A 25,487-nucleotide genomic window follows, 5' to 3' on the forward strand; every position below is an offset into this window, starting at 1 on the left:
AGGATCTTCATGCTTCAGGACTCAATCTTAATCAAGAGGGTGACCTCAAATATGCTAATTAATAAGTGCAGACTGTATTTTAAGTTACGAAATCAGACACAAAAACTTACTTTTTCTGAATAAAATATCCTTTTCCGATAGATTCTGATTTTTGGCCTCCATCCCAAATATAGGCGTAGCCGCAATCTGGGAAATACGGTTCCCATAGTTTTTTCAAGAGAGCGATCCAAAGTTTAGACCCTTTAATGTTAATTTTACTTTTTGTGTATTAAACTACATCTCGAGAACTTTACAAGCAATTTGAAAAAAATTTTGCCCTCATTCGTTTGTCCAAAGATATTTCCAAGCAAAAATAAATTTTAGTAAATATTTTTTTAATTTTAAATTGTAAGGTATAGAATTTTTTACGTCATTTAAAACTATAGAATTTAAAATGCAAAATACAAAATTAGAGCGAAATTGGTTGATTAGTTCCTGAGAAATTAAATTTTAAATATACGCAAAAAAGTTGGCAAAAAAAAAAAGAAAAGCGGATTACCTTGAATAACTTTTGAACTAGGATCCTCATGTTCCAGGACTCAATTTGAATCAAGAGGGTGACCACAAGTATGCTAATTAATAAGTGTATACGATATTTTAAGTTATGAAATCAGACACAAAAAACGCACTTTCTCTGAACGCACTTTTTTTTGCTGGATTCTGATCCCCCAAAGTAGCCGCAATCTGGGAAATATAGTAGTTATAATAATTTGAATTTGGTAATAGTAATAGTTTTAGTTAAGAGAGCACTACAAAGTTTCGACCCCTTAATTTCAATTTTATTTTTTGCATATTTCGCTATATCTCGAGAGCTTTGAAAATTTTTCGCACAAATTGAAACATTTTTGCACACAATGATTAAATTCGTTTATCCAAGGATAATTCCTTATGAAAAATAACTTTTAGTATATGTTTATTATTTTTTTTAATGATGGTTGAGAAATATTTTGAATTGTAAGGTATAGAATATTTGCATCATTTTAAACAATATAATTTAACATGACAAAATGCAATATTTGATCAAAATCTGTCGAATAATTCATGAGAAATGAAATTTTAAATAAGTGACTTTTTTGAAATTCAATTTTCTAAGGAATTTTTTAACCGATTTTGCCATGCGTAATTATGTTGTTTAAAATGATGCAAAAAATTGTGCACCTTGCAATTCAAAATTTTTTTGACCATTATTGAATAAAATAGTAAATATTCACTATAAGTTATTTTTTGTATGGAATTTTATTCCGATAGGAGAATTCTATAATTGTATGAAATTCTTTTTTCTCCATTAATTTAAAAAGTTCTAGAGTTATAGAGAAGTCGGCAAAAAGTGAAATTAACATTAACGGGTCTAAATTTTGGAAACGCTCTTCTTACCAAACTATAGAGACCATATATACCAGATGGTGGTTACAGGAGGGTGGCTACAGACCATATATACCAGATGGCGACGTGCCATTCAGATAGAGTTATAGAACGTGAAGATCCGATCATCAGATCAAAAGTTATTCAGGGTGGATCTTTTTTTAGCGCATTGTATTTAGCGCAAAATTAAAAAAAACATACCATTTTTAATAACTTTTCGCTAATGATTAGATTTTCGCAAACTAAGTACTAATTATAATAGTTATAAAGGGTGATTTAAAAATTCTCATTAATCAGTGCTAATTAATTTTTAAAATACAAAAATAGATACAAAAATGTAGTTTCTTTTAATAACTTTTCTTCTTTTTCAACTGCTTTAGATATTAGACCACCAAAATGTCAGAATAGCTTCAATCTTGAAGATATGGCATAACAAATGCTTTTGGACAATTTCATTAAACGTTTAAAGGTGAATAATTGTCCAATTTCAAGTTACTGACGATATGACAGCTAAGATGACAGTTTCCTTAACTGAAGTGTGCTGATGAAATACGAATTCTTCGTGTCGGATTTTGTGGACAAACTGATCATAGCTTATTGAATACCAATTAAGTTTTAATCCTCTTTACTGATAGAGAAAAAAATATTGATCGTGATAAATTATTTGCCAAGTAGTTTCAACAATTTTTTTGTCGGTTTGATTTATCAAACTCTTCATATAAACTGCTATGAAATAAATGCATTAGTTGTATATTAAAGATATTTGTGTTCTCATAAGATTTACATAAATCTGTCAATGGAATTTTTTTGTTGATATTTAAACTCTGTTCACTTCGTTTTTTTTTTTTTTTTTTGAATTCATATTAATATTCAGATTGTTTCGCGTGTATGCTAGAATAATAAACTAATTTTATACTAAGAAATGTTGTACACGTCCTAAATTTATGATTCTTGCTTTAGATTGTATCGTAAAAGTAACTTAAAATTAGTGTTATCCTTACGTGTATGATATCTTACTGTAATTACAACTTTTTGTGCTACCGAATAAATGCACAGTGGCTGTTACTTTACACTAAGTAGCGTAGAACATTCTAGGTGTTTTACTACACCAGGAAATATCCTTGAATTTGATTTAGTTGAATACTTAGTGAGACACCACTTTAGTATAAAGTTTTTGCCACTATTTTTGGTGCTTCGTTGCTCTACAGTCTCATACAGTGTTAATTATGGCGCTATAACACTTAAAAAATTAAAATTTTCATTTGTTTTTTTGCCAAAACTTATCTTTTTCTTACAAAATGTTATTAAAGTTGACTACTATCGACGTTTACCCAATTTCGTTTCAAATTTACGAATTGTAATAAAGCAATTGCTAAAATAGAGCATTTATAATAAACATATATTTTATCACCTTTTTATGTGGGGTGAATTTGTTATTCATTCTTAATTGAAAACGAAAATAAAATTTATATTTGAATATAAAATTTTTATGAATAACTAAAAGCACAAAATTCTTCTGCCTTGTTTCAATTTTTTTCAAACTGTTTTTATCATTTTAAATTATTTTTAGGAAATTACTTTTAGTATGGAAGGCAAAAATTCACCTTTTCACCTGCGGTCTGTATTTCAGGACTTTATTAACACAGACGGTTTTTAAGTTGGAAAAAAGACACGTGCGTACTCCGTTTAACTCTTTCTTTTTAATATTATAAATTGATTTTTGTTCAACATAACGAAAGAATGTTTCTTAGTCCTGCCATTCATAGATAATTGAAAATCATATTATTAACTACCTCCGTATCATTAAATATCTTTACAATATTCATCTTATATAAGTCTTTATTATGTACTGAATTACTATTCAAATCATTAAAAAAATGAATTATCCTTTTAAAATAGTCTTTTGAATACTAAAAAAAAGTTTCGATCATTTTAACGAATTATTTTCATAATTTTACTACTATTTCGGTGAAAAACAAAATTTTCCCTTCAATGTTTTCAGAAGTAAGGAATCCAATTTAATTTCAAATATTCAAATATGGAGATATAATTAAATCTATAAACTTCATGTAAAAGGACAATAGAAAAATGGCGTAAAAGTGAATTTGATAAATGAGCAAGTGCTCGATTCAAATGGAAAATGAGAATTTCGAACAATGCATTCGATTTTTCATCCATTCAATACAACAAAGAAAGATTTTTTTTTGAAGAAAATTAAACTGATTGAAATAAGATTTCTATAATTAGAATAGGAATTAGTATTGAAAAAGATTTTTAACTTCCAATTTGAAGCTAAAAATAAAACTGAAGCAATTATATATTAAAAGTAAATTTTTAGGAAAGGAAATAATTTCTGTCTCTCTCTGTTATATATACAGTGAAACCCCGCTATAGTGAACCTTCAAGGGACCGAAATTTTGGTTCACTATAACCGGGAGTTCACTATATCCGTTGCGTAGGCAATTTAACTAATGGTTCCCAAACTCCTCCCTTTTATTACGCATTATTCAAATAAATGACTGAAAAATATTATGTAGTAGCAAAAAATGTATTACTCTTCGTCCTGCGTACAAAAAAAAAGTTAGTAATCTTTAGCTGATGAGCAATCCTCAGCATCAGATATGGAAACACTTCCCGACTCTCAGATAATTTTTCCTGAGTTTCTGTTATTCCGCTTTTTAAACCTGTCTAACCTGTCATACGAGCACATAAAGGTAGTCTCATAAAATCGCTTAGCAAATTCATCGACATTTGTCCAGATACTGAAAAATTGCGGCTTCTTCGAATGGTGAACCACTTCAGTAATGCTTCTTCAACATTCTTGTGATCTGCTTTTCTCAACTTTTTTCTGCCATCCAAATTTTTTTTAGGAGCAGAAATTATTAATTGCCTATTTTTCCATATGTTACAAACTGCATATCATTATAGTTTATATTCCCCTTCAAATATCAACTTGATTGCACCCATTTTCAATTTTTCTGATTATGCCCATTTTACTTTTTCTCCAAATCGGAAAGTTTGCTTTCTGCTTTCTTTTGCCTCAAACTCATTTACAGTTGCATTTTTTTAGCTATGTTGACGCATTGAAAAGAGTAATTTCGTTTTACGATAATTATTCTTTATTTGGAAATATTGCATTAGTCATCGTAAAGGAATGCTTTCTGAGGAAAACCTTTACGTTTTCCCATTAAAATTTATTTTATTTTAGTTTCTTCTTCTTCCTTGTGTTTATAGCTTATGTTTGCGTAAATAGCAAAGGCTAACAATAATTATACAATCTTCTGTAAAAAACTCTATGTTGAACTTTTAAATAAGGAGTTAAAAATAGTAAAAATTGTAGCGAGCGACCAGTACGTAAAAGTAACGACTGCAAAGACGAGGCGAATGTTAAACAACAGGTTTTCATCCAAGGATGGAATTTTTCAACAAAACATGGCTCTTTGTCATACTTCAATTTCATAAAATGCAAAGCAGTTGTTTCAGAATGGCCAGAAAATTCACCCTGTCTTAATGCAATAAAAAATCTATGAGTTATTTGCAAGCAAGGACTAGCAAAAATATATTACAAAGTGATTCAAATACACTGTTGGAAATTTCTCGTAAAAAACAGCTAATTAACAATCTATTTAATTGTTATTTTACCATATTTAAACAAAACAGTCAAATAACCATATGAAAGATTGTAATAAAACTATTAACAGTGAAAAAAATCGTTTATTAACTATTTTAACCTAAAACGGTTAAACAACAAGATTTTTATTGCACCAACTAAGCCCACCTAATGAAGCAACTTAGTTCCTTGCAAATGCTTACATATTATAGCCGAGAGAGCTAATCTGTCAATCTCATGACCGACAGAACGGGGGTTCGAATCCCAGCATTGAAACACCTCTATTCCCTTTAATACACATGAAGAATTTCCATTGTCCTGCACTCTCCAATGCACTCTAACGAGAAGCCTAGCTCCTATGTCCAGTAGAATTTCTTTTTTTGCGGTGTTGAAACCATGGTAGCTGTAAAAGGTTAAAAAACCGAATAGTTTTGTATTCAGGATACCAGACCATACTAGTTGTACACGGTTTCAAAACCGTAAATGTGAAAAATGTTCTTTACCGTAAAATTTACGGTTAATCGGATGGACAGACTGCTACCGGTTGTTTTACCATAATTTTAGAATAAAAATTCTAACAGTGTATGTTATATCTATGAAGTTAAAATTGTTCTGAAATTTAAACAGTGAGCTCATAAATTATTAATTAAGAAGTATAATAAATCGTTGTTTTTTTGAAATACGTGTTTGATTCAATTAATAAGCTCCCTGTTGTATCTGCTTATTATTTTACTTATTGTTTTAATCTTACTCTAATTGAAGTTAGCCGCACTCCAAAAAAAAGTATGGTCTAAACTATCATAAAGTGGTAAAATTTTCCGTGTCTCTGGCTCTTTGGTAACACCGAAAATCTCTGCAATTTTTACTGATGTGCTTTGGTAATGTTTTTTGTAAAATTAACAATGCAATATGGTTTTGCAATATGCGATAAAATTAAGTAAATGTGGTGAAATTTGATAAATTTTTATGATACTTTAGTGCATGACATAAAAGCAATTTATTCAGTTCAATTAACTTTTTAGTTCTGTATTTTTTACTAAATGTGTGGTAATAAGAAATATAATTTTCTGCAAACCAATGAACCGTTATCACATAAACGGAAAAATTACGAAATAAATTGCCGTATATTTCTGTTTTATTAACCAGATCTGATTTCTTCAGTTTCGTGAAGAGCTTATGATTTTTTTTTACTGGAAGCGTCATTATTACACACTACGGTAATTACACCATATCTTTTTTTTCTCCGTATACAAAGGCTTTTATTGACATTCGATGTTTTGTTCTGTTAGTCAAATTTTTAGTTTAAGAAGCAAAAAAAGTCTATGCCACATTTATCCAAAATATGTAGAGTAAAAGGCGCTAAAAAGAATTTTTTCTTACAGGAGATAATGAATTCTCGGTATTTGATGATATATAGGATACTAATTTTCATTCTAGTTCAGGCAAATTTAATGTACTTATCGATTTGGCAATTTTTCTTGAGTTAGAAGAGTCAAGACCATTAATACGAGAGAAAATCAATGGACTCAAGTGCCTTTTTTAGGATAACAAATTGCTTTCTTTCTAAGGCAATGCTTCATTAACCAAATTAATTTTCAATTAAAATTATTGAGATAATAGTTATATAGTTAGCATTTTCCCTTACTGGTGTATTATAATATGGCACAAAGTTATAGAAATGATGAATAAAATTCTGAACTTGCATAAAGACAAATTATTTATTTAAATTATTTGAATAAAATTTGCATTATTAGGAAATGAAATAAAAAAATTAGAAATTTTAAAATTTTAAGAACCATTCCTCTTAGCAATAAATTGTGATCGCCGTTAATAAAAATTCCTTTATTTTGAGCATCTGAATATATACTAAAAAAGAAAAAAATTAGAATTCATCTAGCTTGGAAATTGTTCTGTTAGTTTAAGAAAGTCAAGTTGAAAAAAAAATTTCTTTAGTTTCGTGAAGAGCTTCCAAATTGTGACAAGTATGATTTCATAAGCTTTGTTGTTGTTGTTGTTGTTCATTTACGTCACACTAGAGCTACACAACAAGGCTATTGGCGACTGTCTGGGAAACATCCCTGAGGATGATCCGAAGACATGCCATCACAATTTTGATCCTCTGCAGAGGGGATGGCACCCCCGCTTCGGCAGCCCGACGACTTGCACGCGAAGTCGAGCACTTTACGGTAAAACAGTTTAACGAGGACCAATATCGCACAACTTCGGTCCCTACGCAGGCTGATCCAAGTGGTCACCCACCCGCACACTGACCGCAGCCAGTGATGCTTGACTTCTGTGATCTGCTGGGAACCGTGTCTTAACGATCAGTCCACTGCCGGAGCATAAGTTTTACACGCTGGTGAACTGAAATTGGATTAATATCCTTTAATCTCTAAAACAACCATAATAAGCTTTTATAATCCTCTTCTTTCTGTAAAAAAACGGATTAGCTATCCACAAAAAATTTTCTTCAAGAGATTATCCTAATATTTCGTGCAGTGATCGGAAAAACTACTCTTGTTTTGGAGTTACCTATAGTTCGTTCACCAGGAGTTGGCACTTGGCTCCGCCTCCATCGCGTGGTATCCGACTATACTATTTCGCTATTTTTGGGAGAATGATGTGAACAATCCTGAACAAGGTTGTTATTTGGCTATCGTATGACAAAAATATTTATTTCGCATTTTTTATGTGCATTTTTTAAACATTACATACTTAACATATTCGAGGATATTTCTGGCTTTTGAGTGAATAGTTTGTTCTTTTTGAGGCATTCTGCTGGGAAAACAGCAGTTTTTAAATTTAAAATAAATTTAATTAGCTAGAGTAGCGAAAGGTATAACAGCAGATTTATAAAACGTAGTAAGTGACTGAAAAAGAATTCACTGTTTGCGTTTGGTGCGCATTAAGGGTTGTCTCAATTTCAAGCGTGGAGACGCTTCTCCTCTTACTCCCGCGCTGAAATGAACTCTTCGTCCGAGAAGGTGGAGCCAAGTGCCATCTCCTGGTGAACTAACTATACACATATTTACAAATGTAGCTAACGACTGCTACAACTATTTTTTTAATACAATTATTCAAATTATATTCGAAATGTGACAACTACTTTACTTATTTAAGGAGATGGATTTTTCTGGAAGATTTAATTTACACCCATGTTCGAAATTAAAGAAAAATAGTTGAATATTAAATATTTTTTTAATTACAGTCATTCAGTAATTTTGTATATTATATGCAATTCATTTATTATTTTTATTTCGCAGTTGATTTATAAATTATTCATGCAATAGAGTCATGAAATTTTAAAGTTCACGCAAATTTAACCGTAAGCTAAAGTATAAGATTTTATGGAAACATAGCTCAGAGTTATATTGTGCTATTGTATGAGAATAAAAGCACTAAAATTGCTACAAAAGAATCATGGATTTATGAAAAGTTTTAATTACAAAAGTATAGAAAATACAATAGTATTTTGAATTATATATTTAGAAATCTGTGTTATTTCGAATGTTTATATAGCCTAAATAATGAATGATGTTAAAGCTTTTGTGAAGCAAAATCATATTTTACATTCAAAATCAATGCATATATTTAAGACAATAGATAAATTTATTTAAAATTATGTACTTATTTTTTTACTACAAGAACATTAAATATATTCTTAAAATAATATTTATTTTAGTTTATTTTAAGTGTTTTACTTTGATATCAATTAAAAATAATTTACTTTTTGGAATTCTTTTCTACTAAGATTATCAATAATTTTTATTTATAATTGAAAATGCTAGTTATTAAATTAAAACTATTATAAGAAAGTTAATGTTTTAAAAATATAACTTATTATAAATTTTTATTTACATGAAAATGTTAGTAAAAATAAATATCTCACTCGAGTACTAAGTTGAAAAGTTCCATCTGTGATTTTGAGTAATATTTGTGATAAAAAAAGAAAAAATAATAACCCAGCTTATTATTGATTATATAAATTCAAATACTTAAAACTACTAATAATTACTTATCTACTGAATGCGAAATGTTTTCTTTTAGTAAAGTCACAGTAATAAGCAATCAATAGAATTCTAAAGAGATTATTTTGTAAACATTTGAACGCCCTCTTTCTGAAGTATTGAAATAAAATTACATTGAATTTGACAATTCAAGCATAATTTAAGCATATTATATCTCAGTTGAAGAAATAAAATAAAATGTAAAAAAAAATAGCGTTGAAAGTGCTAAATGAAATAAAAAACTCAAAACATGTTATATATAAAAGTGCCCTCTTTCCCTCTTAAATCAAAAACAAATTTTAAATTTATTATTATATTATTAGTACTTTCTTATTTTTAATGAATTTTCTTATTTTTATTACTATTTCATAAAAATAATATTGATATATTGAGTGTGTTGTATTATAGATTGTGTGAAAACCTAAACTGCTTAAATATTTCTAAAAAAATAACATTTGCTTTTTATTGCTAAACTATGTTATTATTCCCAGTAAAACATATTTGCAAGCAAAGCTGTGGTTTCTCAGCTGAACGCTGGTAGCGTACACTGTTAAAAATTTCTCGGAAAAAATGGTTAAATAACAATTTATTGAATGGTAATTTTGCCATATTTTATCAAAACAGTCAAATAACCATAAATAAAATGGAAATCAAACTGTTAAGTTTGAGAAAAACTGTTTAACTGCTTTCACCTATTACGGTTAAACAACCAGAATTTTATCGCACTAACTAGAACCACCTTATGAAGCTACTTAGTTCTTTGCAACTGCGTACATATCATAGCCGAGCTGGCTTATCTGTCAATCTCATGACCGGCAGAACTGGAGTTCGAGTCCTAGTGTTGACACCACAATATTTCCTCCATTCCCTTCAACACATGAAGAATTTCCAGTATCCGGAACTCTCGAATTCCCATTACCTTACGAAAAGCGTAGCTCCTATAATTAACTGTTTTTACGTTTTTGAAAAATGCTAACAGTAAATGGTTAAAAAACCGTATAGTTTTGTATTCATCGTTTTATGAATATACTTTTTCTAAATGGTTTCAAAACCATTGTGGAAAAAAATGTTCTTTTACCATATTTAAGCAAAACATTCAAATAAACATAAGTAAGATTGTAATAAAACAGTGATAAAAATCGTTTATTAACTATTCTTACCTAAAGCAGTCAAATAATAAGAACTTTATTGCATCAACTAAGCTAATGAAGCAACTTAGTTCCTTGCAACTGCGTACATATTATAGCCGAGAGAGCTGATCTGTCAATCTCATGACCGATAGAACAGGGGTTCGAATCCCAGAATTGACACCTCTATTTCCTTTAGCAGGCATGAAGAATTTCCATTGTCCTCGACTCTGCGATGCGTATTATCTAACGAGAAGCCTAGCTCCTAGGTCCAGTTAAATTTCTTTTTTTTTTTTTTTTTTTTTTTTTTACGGTGAAACCTATAAATGGTTAAAAAACCTTATAGTTTCGTATTCAGGATACTAGACCATACTAGTTGTACACGGTTTCAAAACCGTAAATGTGAAAAATGTTCCTTACCGTAAACTTTACGGTTAATCGGATGGACAGACAGCTGCCAGTTATTTTATCATAGTTTTAGAATGAAAATTTTAAAGTGTAGCAATACCGAATACGAATACACACCGATTCGTCACCAAGTACGAATTAAAAAAAATGCATAAATTCATTTCATTGAAGTTAGAGAGGTGATAAATTAACAAAACAGAATCAAGTAGTTTTTTTAAAAAAAATACTTCAAAGAAGTTAATATCTTATTTCTATCGTCATTTTTATTTTTATTTTATAACTGAAAAGTAGTATACCACGTGTCCCGAAGGAGAAAAATAAATAAATAAAATATAAGAAGGAAAAATGGTATATTGTATAACTTAACTATTTTTATTAAAAATATCTTAAACAAATTGAAATTTTCTTTTTATAGTTAAGCAAAAATTTTTTTCCCCTACTAAACACAATTTTGGTTTATTTTTCATTTTTTTTTGCCTAGTTTTATTTATTTCAGTTTCTGTTTGCATCCTGTTGCTCTGTTATCTGGTTTTTACGTTTATCTCCTACCGCCTAATGTCATTTCATATGCGCAAATGTAACATTATATATAATGATTCGATTTACTATAAAAACATTTAACTAGTTTAAACTAAAATCCCCATATGTCTGAAATATTTCTCGCTTGTTTTTTTAAAAAATCTTTTCATATCAGCAGAAGAATATAGACAGGAAAAGTTTTATCATTAATTTAAATATTTTCACCATCAGAGCTCAAACTATTTCCCCATTTTAAAGTTACTCTTATGAGAATTGAAATACAAATGAGAAAAAAATTTAAATTTTCAGGCACTCTTTTTTATATTTTTTATAAGCTATCAGCGAATATAGAAAAATAAAAATAAGTAACCTTAAGTATGATATTTTTAAATGCAAAAAAACCTCATAAATTAATTAGAAAATAAAAAGAACTCTTATAATAATCACGAATTAAAATTTAAAATAAAGAATTTTAATTTTGTAGACTACATTTCTTACAATTTTTGTGATTTTTTGAATAATGTTTCAAAAAATCACTAAAATTCAAATGTTTTCTAAGTTAACCATTTTTTTTTGTTTTAAAACAATGTACGAAGAAATATTTATAGTGAAATTTCCGTGCCATATGGTAATGACATTTCTGGTAAAAAAAACAACATAATTCCGGTTAACAAAAGCAAAATATACGGTAATTAAATCATTTATTTGGAAATTATTACGTTTACACGGTAACGGTTTACGGAAATTCTGGTCCCGCAGTGGACTGATCGTTAAGACACGATTCCCAGCAGATCACCGAAGTCAAGCATCACTGGCTGCGTTCAGTGTGCGGGTGGGTGACCACTTGGATCAGTCTGCGTAGGGACCGAGGGTGTGCGGTATTGGTCCTCGTTAAACTGTTCTACCGTAAAGTGCTCGACTTCGCGCGCAGGTCGTCGGGCTACCGAAGCGGGGCTGCCATCCCCTCCGCAGAGGATCAAAATTGTGATGGCATGTCTTCGGATCATCCTCCGGGATGTTTCCCAGACCGTCGCCAATAGCCCATTGTGCAGCTCTAGTGCGACGTAAATTAACAAGAACAACAACAACGGAAATTCTGATTTTCAAAATTATAGCTCACGTTTCCACACATTTCATGAATACAAAACTGAGAAGTAATAAATGTTTTTTTTGTGCCATTTTCTAAGATATCATGATAAAATTATTAAATATCAGCTCATTTAGAATATTTTATCACAGATTATAAAACCATATTTTATTGTCAATTTTACCATAATCATTGCAGAAGTACGTCGGTTAAAATTACCAAGTGGTCTCATAAAGCCACAAAATCGAAGATACGAAAGTTAGGCTAAATCAAATAGTGAACATTGAATTGTAAAAGGGGACAAGTAAAAATTAAAAAAAAAATTTCTACAGGAAAGTTTTAAAAAGAAATTGAAAATTATCGATCAATTAACGTGATATTTCATTTCAGCATTCTACATAAAAGAAAATAATTTTCATGGTAGCAACAAATTTAAATTCTATCACAGGTAAAAATTTTGAGGCAAGTTTAAGATATTAAATACCAAGCATTGAAAATTCTATTTTTCAGTTATCGTATTCCCGTTCAAATTTTAAACATTATTCTATTATTTATGCGTTAAAAATATATTTTAATCAATGGCTTTTAAAAGTTAGGATCCGAACTATCAAATGAAGAAAAATATTTCCCTTAACAGAAAAATGAAGCTTACGAAAACTAATTGTTTAATCTAATGGAGAACAAAAAATTAAAATTGTTTGCGATAGACAGTTTAAAGAGCAATTATAAAACTTTTTTTGAAGCATTATAAGTGTAGAGAATGATTTATTGATTTAGTGGTTTGCCTAATCCCTTACCATTATATAAGAAAATAAGAGTAAATTGGTTACTTCTTTGATAGCCGAAGTTTAAGTATAAATCAACCAGTTCAAAGAAAAAATCGAAATGCTTAATTAATTTTCGATAAAAGTTTTCCGGTAAAATAAATCAACTTAAAATAAGTTGTTAAACTTTTAAAGTTAAGGTCGTAGCTGATATTTTAATATATACTCATTTCGTTACGGCTAATTGATTTCTGTAAATTTTTTTGTTTAAGGAAAATTTATTAATAAAATAATGAGAAGTTCAATAAACAAAGAATATTTCAGGTGTCAAAAATATTGGACTTTTCATAATCGCTAGCCTTAAAATTTATAAAAATTATTTAGGCTTATCAATCAATAATTTATTTCATGGAACAAGCAAAACTTTTGCGATGATTAGTTGGAAAAAATGCTCGTAGTACTTTTAAAGACAGCATGTATAAAATTTAAAAATATTCTCGCTTGTAAAGATTAATTGCAGACGTTCGTTTAGTAGAGAATAACTAAGAAAATATGAATAACGGTTATTTGGTATGCATAATGGTTATTTTTCTGAATTGCATTTGAATAGTTTTATTTTATTCGATCCGTTTTCCGAGTTTTCAATTATTTTGATACATGACTTACTCTGTAAGAATTTTTTCCCCTCTAAAATTATTATAAAATGACTGGTAGTTGTCTGTGAATCCGATAAACCGTAAATTTTACGGTAAAGAACATTCCTTTACGGTTTTGAAACCGTTTACAACTAGTATGGCTATAGAACCATGAATACAAAACGGTGTTTTAACCATTTACAACTTGCATGACTTCAAATCCGTAAAAAAGAAATGTAACTGAACATAGAAGCTTTTTGTTTGATAAGGGGGGATTGGAGAGTGCAGGGCACAAATTGGGTAGTGCAGAACACTATAAACTCTTAATGAGCTAAAGGGAACGGAGGAAATATTGTGATTGATTACCATCTTATATATGGTTATTTGGTTGCTTTGTTTGAATATGGTAAAATAACAACTAAATAAATTGTTATTTAATTATTTTTTGCGAGACATTTTCAACGGTGTAAGTGATTTGTTGCAAGTAATTTAAGTGGCAGTTGTTTTTTAGTCAAAATATTTTCATGCTTCACTATTTTTATTTTGTAAACCAGATTGTACCATGTATTATGAAGTGATTTATCATTATCAAAGAATGATAACCCTGAAGTTTTCCAGAAAATAGCGTTTATTATTCTTTTACTGTTTAGCTGCCAAAATAAGTTTGCAAGGATTAAATAAAGCTAGGGAAAAAGTGTAATTGTTTTCTAGTTCTCTGAAAGTTCTGAGACAATATTCGATTGTTCTATAAATTTTGACAACAAGTACTAACCGTGCATTGCTAAGAAATATTATTTTATAATGAATTTCCTCACGGAATTTCAAAAAAAAAAGTGAACAAATTTCTTAGAATAAATATTGCAGTTGTATTCAAATATCTTACACGAAGAAATAAATTTTGGTAAAATTACCATACTGTTTGGTAATTATATATCTGGTAATTACAAAACTATAATTCTGGGTAATAAAATCAAAATATACGGTATTTGAACCATTCATTTGATTATTTTTCTCTTCGTATTTTAACGGTTTACCAGAAATTCTAGTTTTTATTATCACAGATTTAGTGAAAAAATTGAAACTGAAAGTAAATTTAATCGAATTAATAGTTTGTGTACCATGCTCTAAGGTATCGTGATAAAATAACCAAATGTCACCACATTTACCAAATTTTATAACGGATCATAAAACCATATCTTTTTGTTTATTTTTCAAAAATCCTTACCAAATGGATTGGTAAAAATTACCGACCTTTTTGACGTTATCTTAGAACTAGAAACGTGGTAAATTTTACTTTATTCTGGTGGTTTTGACCATGATTTTTTTCGTAGTAAAAAGCGTTTTAGATTTAAAGTTGATCCTCAAAAGCAAGTTTCTTAACTAAATAAAAATACGTTCATTAACTAAATAAGCATTAAACAACGCATAAACCAGACATAATGAATAGACATAAAAAGATTATTATTTAAAGGAAATTAAAAAACAAATGCTTTTCTTTTGAAATCTTATCAGGTTCTTTAATTTATTCATAATCACTGTTGCTCTGCAACCCTCAAAGTTGGACAATATTTTAATTTTTGATCTATCTTTAAGACTTCCTTTAATTTATTTCATTACGATTAGCTTACGAATTTATCACGAACCCGAATTTAAATTATGGTTTGTAAGAATAATTTATGCCACAAGTATAGTAATCTGAATCTAAGAGAAATAATTATGTTATTGTATCGAGAACAGGGGTTCGTTTCGATTGGAGATGAATGAAACAGTCCTTAAGGATATAATTTTTTTTTAGCAGAATCTTCCAGAAAATACAGCTATTTCTACCACTCAATTATAGTCCAAATAACAGCATAATTCAGCAAAATACAGGTTATGAAACCTTAGACTCTTCAATGAACTCCCAAATCAGAACACTACTGTAGTCACAATTAGACTGTACTCCTCTGCGAGGCACCCTACTATTTATAAAAAACTTGGCCACGAAACCCTTTAATTTTCAACACGATTCTGGACGATTCTCGCATTCCTCCGTAAATATTGGCTCTATCAATTTCAAACTCGAAGTTTCCAGACCTATCATTTTGTTGCCGAAATAGTCGCCAAGCATTGCCGAATCGCCAAGTCAAGTCGTCAAAAATCTCCCCAAACTGATTATTCCATAAGGCGTTTTTTTTCCCCTCTCTAAATTGCGTTCGAATTATGTGATTCTCTTAAGAATTTTCCTATTACGAATTCATAAATAATATACAGTAATAAATTTGATTACGAATTTATTACGAACCCGTATTGAAATTTTCAATTGTAATGCTATTTTATCCAGCAATCACATTTATCTAAATTTAAGAGAAGTAATAAAGTTATACCAGTGTGTGATTTTTAAACTACGTTTTAAGTTACAAAGGCGTAATTATATTAGCACTAAAGTGTAAAGTGTGTTTTTTTTTAAAAAACCCGTACGATAACTTTTAAGTCATTGTTTCTATTAATTCCAAAATTTGATTTGAATATGAGAATTTATAAGTACTATTGGGATAATGAGCCATTGACGAATCACAAGTTATTGCTAATTTGCTTTTTTGCTCTCATACAAAAAGTTTAAAATTTCTATCTAAAAGTATAAATCAAAATAAAATTATATACAGAAAGCAACTTATTTTTTCTGAGAGTAAAAAAAAAACATGACGAGTAACCTATATACGGGTGATTCTACTAAGTGCAAAGCATTTGTGCTTAATTATATCGGGTAAAAAGCATAAATAGTCACCGAGGTACTTTAGGTACGAAAAACGTGAGAAACAAAGTTAAGCAAAAGGACTGGACTATAAAGATTTTATAGGCCTGAACAACGCATTAACTATTCCGAGTCAAGTAATTCAGGATACGGAATCTTAACTTTATTACTTTACCTTGCGTAATTCCAAAAGCTAGCTTTATAGAGTTGCAGTAAATGGCGCTGAGCTCACAAACGGAGCTTTATTGAAAATATTTCTTCAACTTTCTTCTCGCAACATGGATTACATCAGACAAATATTGTCCATAATTCAGAATATTGTGTCTAGCCATGTCTTTTTAACTACATTTCTTATTTTTTTATGTAGGATAAGAGTAACTTATTTCTTGCTACTTGGGACATAGGAATTAAGAACAGGTGTCAAATTTTAATCAAATGGTGAAAATAAGGTTTCTTATTTTGGGAAGTGGACTTTTAGACAAAAAAGCGATGAAATTAAGCATTTGTAAAAAGGTTTAAAAAAAATAGATTGGAAAAATTATAATATTAGAAACATTGAAGACATTTATCAGTATTTGGGTGCAAAAAGAACCTATATATAATATATATTGTATTGTAGGGTATCTACCACTACAAAAATACAGTTCCAATTCACTAGTATATAAGACGTGTTAACTCGTTTCTATGATGGGGTACTTTATTATAGATGAAGGTTGACATTGTCGATAACTACTGATCCCCACAGTATAGTAGAAGGGCCTCCCAGGCATTGAAGGTTCGGTTGGACCACTTTGAAACATAATCGGGGGTCTGCCTGAATTTCCATTTGATTAGTAAAGTTTAATTTTTGCGGAGTTAAAAATAAATCTCATCTATATCTTTAAATCTTTCATTTAAAGATAGATTTTTGTTCTCCATCTTTGCACACAAACTAATTTAATACTTGAAGCTACAACCTTTGAATCTTTTTCGAAAGATCTCATCCAAAATAACTTCTGTTTTCGATTGTTGAGATCACGGTGTATATTTTTCATCTTGGCTAAAGTTTGGTTCCTTTTTGTCTTTTTCGGGGCAGTCGGGCAGTTACCGCCGACCACAAAAACTGCTCCCACACTAACTACATGGGACCTCTGATGAAGCTACCGTGTGTGTCAGTGCCTCTACTTCCATTTCTATTTAAGTCTTTTTTTTTTTTTTTTCTTTTTTTTTTTTTACATTTAGGATCTTATTATATGTCACTGGTTTTTCGGATTTTTTTGTTGTGGTAATCCTTTTAGTTTCATGTGTTGCAATAATTGTTTGCAATAATGTTGCAATAATGTGTTGCAATAATGTTGCATAAATAATTTTATGTTTAAATTTTTCTTCAAAATTTCTCCCAGTAATGACGTTAGCAATTTGGCACTGTTGTAACTTGGAAATATATATTTTATACTTTTTCTCTTCAATTTCTATTCGTATTGTATTTGTATCTAAAATTGTATTGTTTATGAGATAGATAGATTGAAGAAAAAGCAAAGTGTGTTTGGATTCGAAGTAATAATATTTAATAATCTTCATATTATAATGGTAAATAAAGATATATAAGTATATTAGATAGGTAGATTGAAGAAAAAACAAAATGTTTTTTTGAGTTCGAAATAATAATTTTTAATAATCCTCATATTATAATGGTAAATAAAAATATATAAGTTTATAATAATTAAAGTTAAACACTCAATTTTTAGTGAATTAGTGAAATTGAACATTTCATTTGGCATCTGGTTTATGGTTGTATATTATATATATATATATATATATATATATATATATATATATATATATATATATATATATATATATATATATATATATATATATATATATATATATATATATATATATATATATATATATATATATATATGTATATATATATATATATATATATATATAAATATTAGCTGACCCGGCAAACGTTTTTTTGCCATATGAATTATTTCTAGAGTATGGAAATATATCTTATTTATTGTAAGTGTGTGCATATGTGGTATATGAGTGGATGGAGTGCTGTATGGCATGGAGTGCTGTGCATGGAGTGCTGTGAACGATGACGGAATGTGAAAATAACAACACACCAAATAATAATTTTTTTTAATTTATTGTAACTTCTTTTATAAATTATATATACAACGAATTCTGAAAATATTAGTCAACAATATTAATCTCTTAGTGCAATGTAGTGTACAATATTTTTTGTCATTCCATCTTTAGCTAGCACAAATAAAATGGATGGTTCGCCCACTCGAGAGCATGCCACGTATAATTGTCCGTGTGAAAAACATGGTGTGTTCAAATCAAAGCCAGAAACAGACATTGTTTGGCCTTGAAATTTATTAATAGTCATTGCAAATGCCAAACTAATGGGGAAGTGAATGCGTTTAAATTGAATTGGCACATCTGCGGTAAAAATAGGGATTCGTGGAAGCAATATACTTTCACCCATTTAAAATAATGACTTCGATAACGTTGTTCATTAATTTTTTAACGACTAATCGCGTGTCGTTGCACAGCCGTGGTGGGTTCAAATTACGAAGCAAAATAGCCGGAGATCAAACTTTCCCCTGGCGGGGATTGTTGATCAAGTGTTAATTGATCAGCTATCGACCGGGGTTAAAAAATATAAAATATTATTAAAAAGTAGGGGCTGATGGTAGGAGGGTGAAAATTAAGGACTGAATGAATTTTTTACTAAAGTACTTTATGCATTGTAAATACAGTAGAGCTCCGATTAACCCCGGAAACGGGTGGGAATTGTGGCTTTGAACAAAACTCACGGGTAATCCGAAAAAATAAACTCAAAAAGGTGGAAGCAAAGAAAATGATTTTAAAATTTATTCTTTCATATGTATATATTTTAAGCATACAGCAGAAATCTTCGTTTTACGTCTAAAACAATGGAACAACGAAACTCTCACTCTATTGATTTTTTTAGGTCTCATTAAAAAAATCAATAATCTATCACGTACAATATAATTTTTAATCTTAAACGCGAATTATCCCCTCGCAGATAATCAGGGCTCGACTGTATGTTTAAAAAATAATCATATGAAAACTTTTTTGGGAAAGTTACCTCAACACACACGCACACAAACGTAATTTTATTTATTTCTAAAAAATAAATTGTACTCTGAAAATACCAATTTAATAACACACTTGTCAGTTTAAAAACTTTATTTAATATAAGTTTTTTCAAAGAAACCTTTTAAAAATTCAATATTTAAATTTTCGGTTTATTTTTAATAAATTAAAAATTTATTTTTTATTAAATAAAAAAAAAATTGATGTAAATAAAGTTGTAGATTTATGTCGATATTATTTTAACTCTTGCTAAATATTGTTTAACTCTAAAATACAAAGTACCCCATTTTACGGTAATATATTGTTTAAGAATTAAATACGTCAATTGACTTTAGTATTATTCCCTTTTTCTATTAAAAAAATAAGCTTTTTTTTTTAAAGTTTAGTTTTGAAATTTTTTTTTTTAAAGTAATTCTATTTTTTACATGAGAAACATTGGTTAAATGCATTAATTTGTTTGAAATTCCGGGATTCAATAAGAACAATAAGATTCCGCCTCCTTTTAGAAGTGAGAAAAATCTAATTTGTTCCTTGTTTCTTCAAAACCGCTTCTTACTCTTTATTTGCTTAATTTTCTTTGTTTCTCCTCTTTACATTAGAAGCTTTAGTGCTCATTAAGTGTTTAACTTAATTATTGGAGGCTCTTTTAGTGGTTACTTAGATCATTTGCATTCAAACGTAACATAAGAAACTCCATTCTAACAACCAATTTGGAGCTTTTGCTATTATTTTGCAACTAGAGATTTAAATTTTGGTTACTATACGCACAGCGCGTAAAATAAGAACGAACGAACCTTAACTTTTATTGTGTGTTTCATATATTTTTATTAGGAAATCAATCCAAATGAAACTTTTATTGTAATGGCCAAACTTTAACGTCATAAGTTGCGATCATAATGGTTTGAGGGCTTTACTTTATATTTGCTAATTATTTGGTGCAAACGATATTTAAAGCTACTAAATCAGACCTCAAAAAACGTAAATGAACCTTAAAAACGTCTGACTAAAAATACCTTTCAGGTTTCCAATGATTTGAATTGGATACCTGCGAGCGACGTCATCGTGGGTAAATCGTGGAATTTGTTTATGCTTTTATCGAAAGCCAATCAGGTTCGACAAACACGCTTGACGTCAATGAAATTCCAATGACGTCAAGAAATTTCAATGACGTCAAGAAATTTCAACGATGAACAACAGTTTCTCATAGATCTACATAACTGCAAATTTGAAAAAATATTGTTTGCTAGTGTGTCGTGTTTGGAAGGTTTTTCCTTTAACGCAGAAGAAAACACGGGTGTTTCTTGCCGTATTTCATAACTATAAATCATTAAATAGCTAAATTTTATACTTTTCTCTTTTTAATTTCTATTTTATCTTTTTATTTTAAAACAGTTTACCCTCATTTTGACCTAAATAAATGCAAAAATAATGAAAAAAGTATGGGAAATATGTTTAAAATTTTTGCGCCAAAGGGTGAAGCGAGTCACTAAATTTCTGCACACAATTGTAAAACTCGTTAATCGAAGGTAATTTCTTGTAAAACATTATTTTTTAAACTTGGGAGAAAGTAGGGTAAGACTCGGTATCTAAGATTCGAAAGCTCATAGAAGTTGAACTGTTCGATCCAGAAATTGTCAAATTTAATCAATCAAATTTAATTGTCAAATTTAATTTTTAATTTAATTGTCAAATTTAATTTTGTGTAGATATATAGAGTATATTATTCTTGAAAAAGTCATAGATGCGCAAACTGTTTTAATAATTTTTTTTTTCTCTAGAAAAACAAATAAAATCAATTGATCTTACCCCACTAGGGGCGTAAAACCGGATACATATGTAAACTCAATAGGAAGCACACTACAGACATAGAAATATTTATATTTTCATTACTTCCTTATTATGTGCTTCAAAATTTTTAATCAACCTTTTTTAAAATACGTATTATTAGAAATTGCAAATAATGTACTAAGGCATTCTCACAAAAATTTTGAGAAAATAATTCACAATATAATTGAAATTATTGTTACAAATTATAATAAATAATATTTTTAGAATCAAAATTCAATGAAATGGAAAAATAATTTCTCGATAAAAATACGTTTTAAATACTATTTTTCCGACCTATGAGTCTGATTACACACAGTTTCAAATGATACTTTTAAAATATAGCATTTTGTGATGAAATACTTGTTCTAGAATTTCTCATTCTGATGTATTCCTTGTTGAAATACTAGAGTTGAGTCTAGAAGCTCTCTTTCACTGTAGGACACAATAATAAAGTTGGAAAATTAATCCAATGCACCATTGCATAATACAACAACGATTTACTTTAAAAACCGATGTTTTGAATTTAAACTGAAAATAATAATTTCTTTCCTTCTTTTAAGCATTTAGTGTTTTTTATATTTCTAAAACAGAATAGGTATACTCTATCAAAGTTGTTGGGTCCTATTACTGTCATAGAAAGTATTTTTGCTAATTTATCAATGTAAATGGCATTGTGATAATAAAATAATTATGGCATTCATAATTATTGTTATAAATGGCTTAGTCATTGATTAAATGAATGGTATTTCTTAACTCAACAAGGCTTATCCTAATAATTTAAAGAATAAGAAAATGAAAAACTCAATTTAGATATAAAAATTAAAAAAAACCCGATTAAACTCTGAAAAAAAAAAATCTGATAGCCCTCCCCAAAACTCAAAAAAATTCGAAAACCCTGTTATAACCCTGCCGAGAGCAGAGGTCAACGAAGGATATCAGAACAGTGCTATTACTGGACTAAATTAATTATTGTTTGTTAAAGTACGAGTTCTTAGTGATCGTATAATTAGCTCAGCTAAAAAGTTTTTTTTCACAACTGTAATGACAAATAAATAAAAATAGCTTTAAAACAAAAGAACATTAGAAACTTGACACTGTGAAACCAACTTATCAACACAGATGCTATGAATTTAACTGCAAGTCAGTACGGCTGCAATTTTTTCTTACCTAATAAAATGCAATTCAAAGTCTGTTGTTAATTTTGCCTTTTTAAAAGTTATTTGACTAATTTCATGGCATTTTTGTTTTCGTCTTGCTTGAGTATTAAGAATTTTAAAAATGTATATTGAAGGCGGTGATTACAGAAAATTCTGCATTACTTGCATGTAAGAGAATATGAATGAATTCAATGTTTCCAAATAAATATCAAATTTTCATTTTATACCTAATAAGTTTTAGATTCAATCGCTAGTAAATACATCGCAAAATATTTTGGATCAAATTTCGGTACAAAGTACAGCCACTGTGGGAGTATATTTCATACCATCTATTTTACCGTAAATCCATTTTTATCGTAAAATATTATACTGTAGTTATTTCACACTATATTTATTTAATTAGAGTGATTCAGTGAGTTTACGGTAATTATCACTGTAAAAATTATGGTATATAAGATTTTTGTCCCGTATCATGTTCCACTATATAAAACGATATTAATAAATTTAATGTTTCTGAATCAATATTGCAATTTTCATTTTATACCTAATATGTTTTAGATATAAAAATACATAAATGAATACTTCGTAAAAAATTCCGGATTAAATTACGACATAAAATACCGGAACTTTAGGTGCAGCTTCCGAAAAATTCATTTGACATTAAAATCAATTTTTCGGCAAAGTATTATACCCTGTTACATTTATTTAATTAGAGTGAATCAGTGGTTTTATGATAAATATTACTGTAAACATCACGTTTTTGTTTTTGTTCGCTGCAAATTCTGGGAAAAATGGATTTCACGTTGAAAAGTACCGGCACCCTAAGTCTCGGTAGTTCTTACCGTAATTTTATGCGGAATACTTTACAGTGTTCTTGCACGATGATGATATTTTTGGCAAAAAAACTCATAATTCTGGAGATGGAACCAAAATATACGGTATATAACCCATTCATTTCGTAATTTTACCGTTCGTATGATAACGGTTCACCGGAAATTCTGGTTTTTAGAATTATAGTTCTTATTGCCACGCACTTAGTAAAATTACAAAACTGAAAAGTAAATTTCACAGAATAAATAGTTTTCATACCATGCTTTAAGGTATAATGATAAAATTATCAAATTTTACCACATTTATTAAGAACAACATGATAATAAAATCAATTTTTTTTGTTCATTTTATTTAAAGTCATAGCTAAAGTGCTTCGTTAGTTAAAGTCAAAGCGCTTCGGTAAAAATTATAGTATTTTTTTGATGTTCCAATAGACCCCAAAATCCGGTAGACTTCATTACACACATTATGGTACTGAAACACATTATAGTATTTGACAGATATGTATACATATATGGTTTTAAGCATGATGGTGAGATGGTTTAAAAATATGATATACCAATAGCATCTGTTCCAAATCCAGTTGTTTGATCCAGTTCCAGTAATTTTTATATTTACAATAAATCCGAAGCAAGCACAAAAACATATATTCTTCATTCTACAGTAAATAATTAAAAGATCTTTTCTGAGAAAGGTTCTTAAACTACTAAACCTTTATGTCCCTAGGGGAAAATTGCAAAAGAAATAAAAAACAATAAAGCGTAACAAAAATTGACACTCAACATTTATTATATTTTATCTGATGTTTGATCAAAAAAAGAAAATATTGTTTGGATATAACCATCGCGGTAAATTCCTTGCAACTAAATATATTTGACCATATTTTTATCTTAGAAGAAACGACTTCTGGGAATACGCTGAAGTTCTTGTTTAACGTACTTTAGAGTTCTAAAATGTCGTTTGCGAAGGCTCAAATACATATTTTTATGGAAAAAGCTTGAGAAAATGCTTTTACTTTTTATACTTTAGAAAGACGAAGCTGCTTATTAAATAAAGACAAATTTTGCTTGGTTGTCAGTTTTTATATTCCATGCAACAATTATAGATAGATTTATAATTATGTTGATCAAAGATGTAACTTAATTTGAAATGTACTTTAAAATATTTAAATGATAAAACCTAATATTTTAAAAAAGTTTCGGCAACATTTGCTTCTAATTAATTTATTAAACGCCTTTTCGCCTTTTGAAATTTTATAAAAGGCGTCAAACTCTATTTAGTTTGTTAGTGATCTAAAATATTAAATTAAGTGGTATTTCCTCAAATATTTACTAACAACAGACGTTCATAAATTTTTCTAGAAGCAAAACTGGAAAAATATGCAGATCGCTTTTTACAAAATTGAAATTTCGTAGTAAGCATCAAACTCTATTTAATTTGTTTTAGTGCTCTAAGATATTAAATTAAATTGTATTTCCCCAGATATTTACTAAAAACACGTATTCATAAATTTTCTAGTGGCAACACTAGAAAAATATACAGTATTTAAATATTTTTACCTAGTTTAAATTAATAACTAAAAAGACAAGAACTTGTATTTAAACATTTTGTTTTTACTCTTGAAAAATCCGTATACCAGTTATAATGCTTGAGTTTATTAGGTCACTCGTTATTTTTTATTTAAATAAAAATAATTATTAAGAGTTTAACAGCTTTGATAAATTGAAATAGTCTATAGTTCGCTTTATATAAACATTTGTGTGTACATAACACTTAATAACGTTTTATAAGTTACAAAAATGCCTAAACAAGTATTTAGAGCCTTAATTCATGAGATAAATCAAATTGATGATCATTATTTAAATGGAAATTGGGACATAAAGCCAAATATATGGTTATTGTTAGAGGGGGATTGGCTGATATTACTGGATTTAAGCTTGACATTGCTCTTAAATCACATAAAGTAACAAAACCTGTAATTTTAGCTTTTTTCTCTCTCCATAAAACGCATTATTTATTCTTAAATAATACCAGATAAGTAATTTAAGCATGTATTTTATATTGTTATATATATCATACATAAGTTATTCATATTTGATGGCATAAAAATTCATAGAATACAATATCGATTTGATCTAATTACAAATAAGCTCTTAATAATAGAATGTGCTAGATTTTTTTAATTAAAAGAATTTTTTACTCCCCTGATTTCAAAGACATGTTCTTTTATTTAACAGAATTGCTTTATTTTAGAATTTGA

Source organism: Parasteatoda tepidariorum, chromosome 8 (genome assembly GCF_982258835.1).
Source record: "Parasteatoda tepidariorum strain Cologne lab strain chromosome 8, Ptep-v5.0, whole genome shotgun sequence".
In the NCBI taxonomy this organism is placed as follows: Eukaryota; Metazoa; Arthropoda; class Arachnida; order Araneae; family Theridiidae; genus Parasteatoda; species Parasteatoda tepidariorum.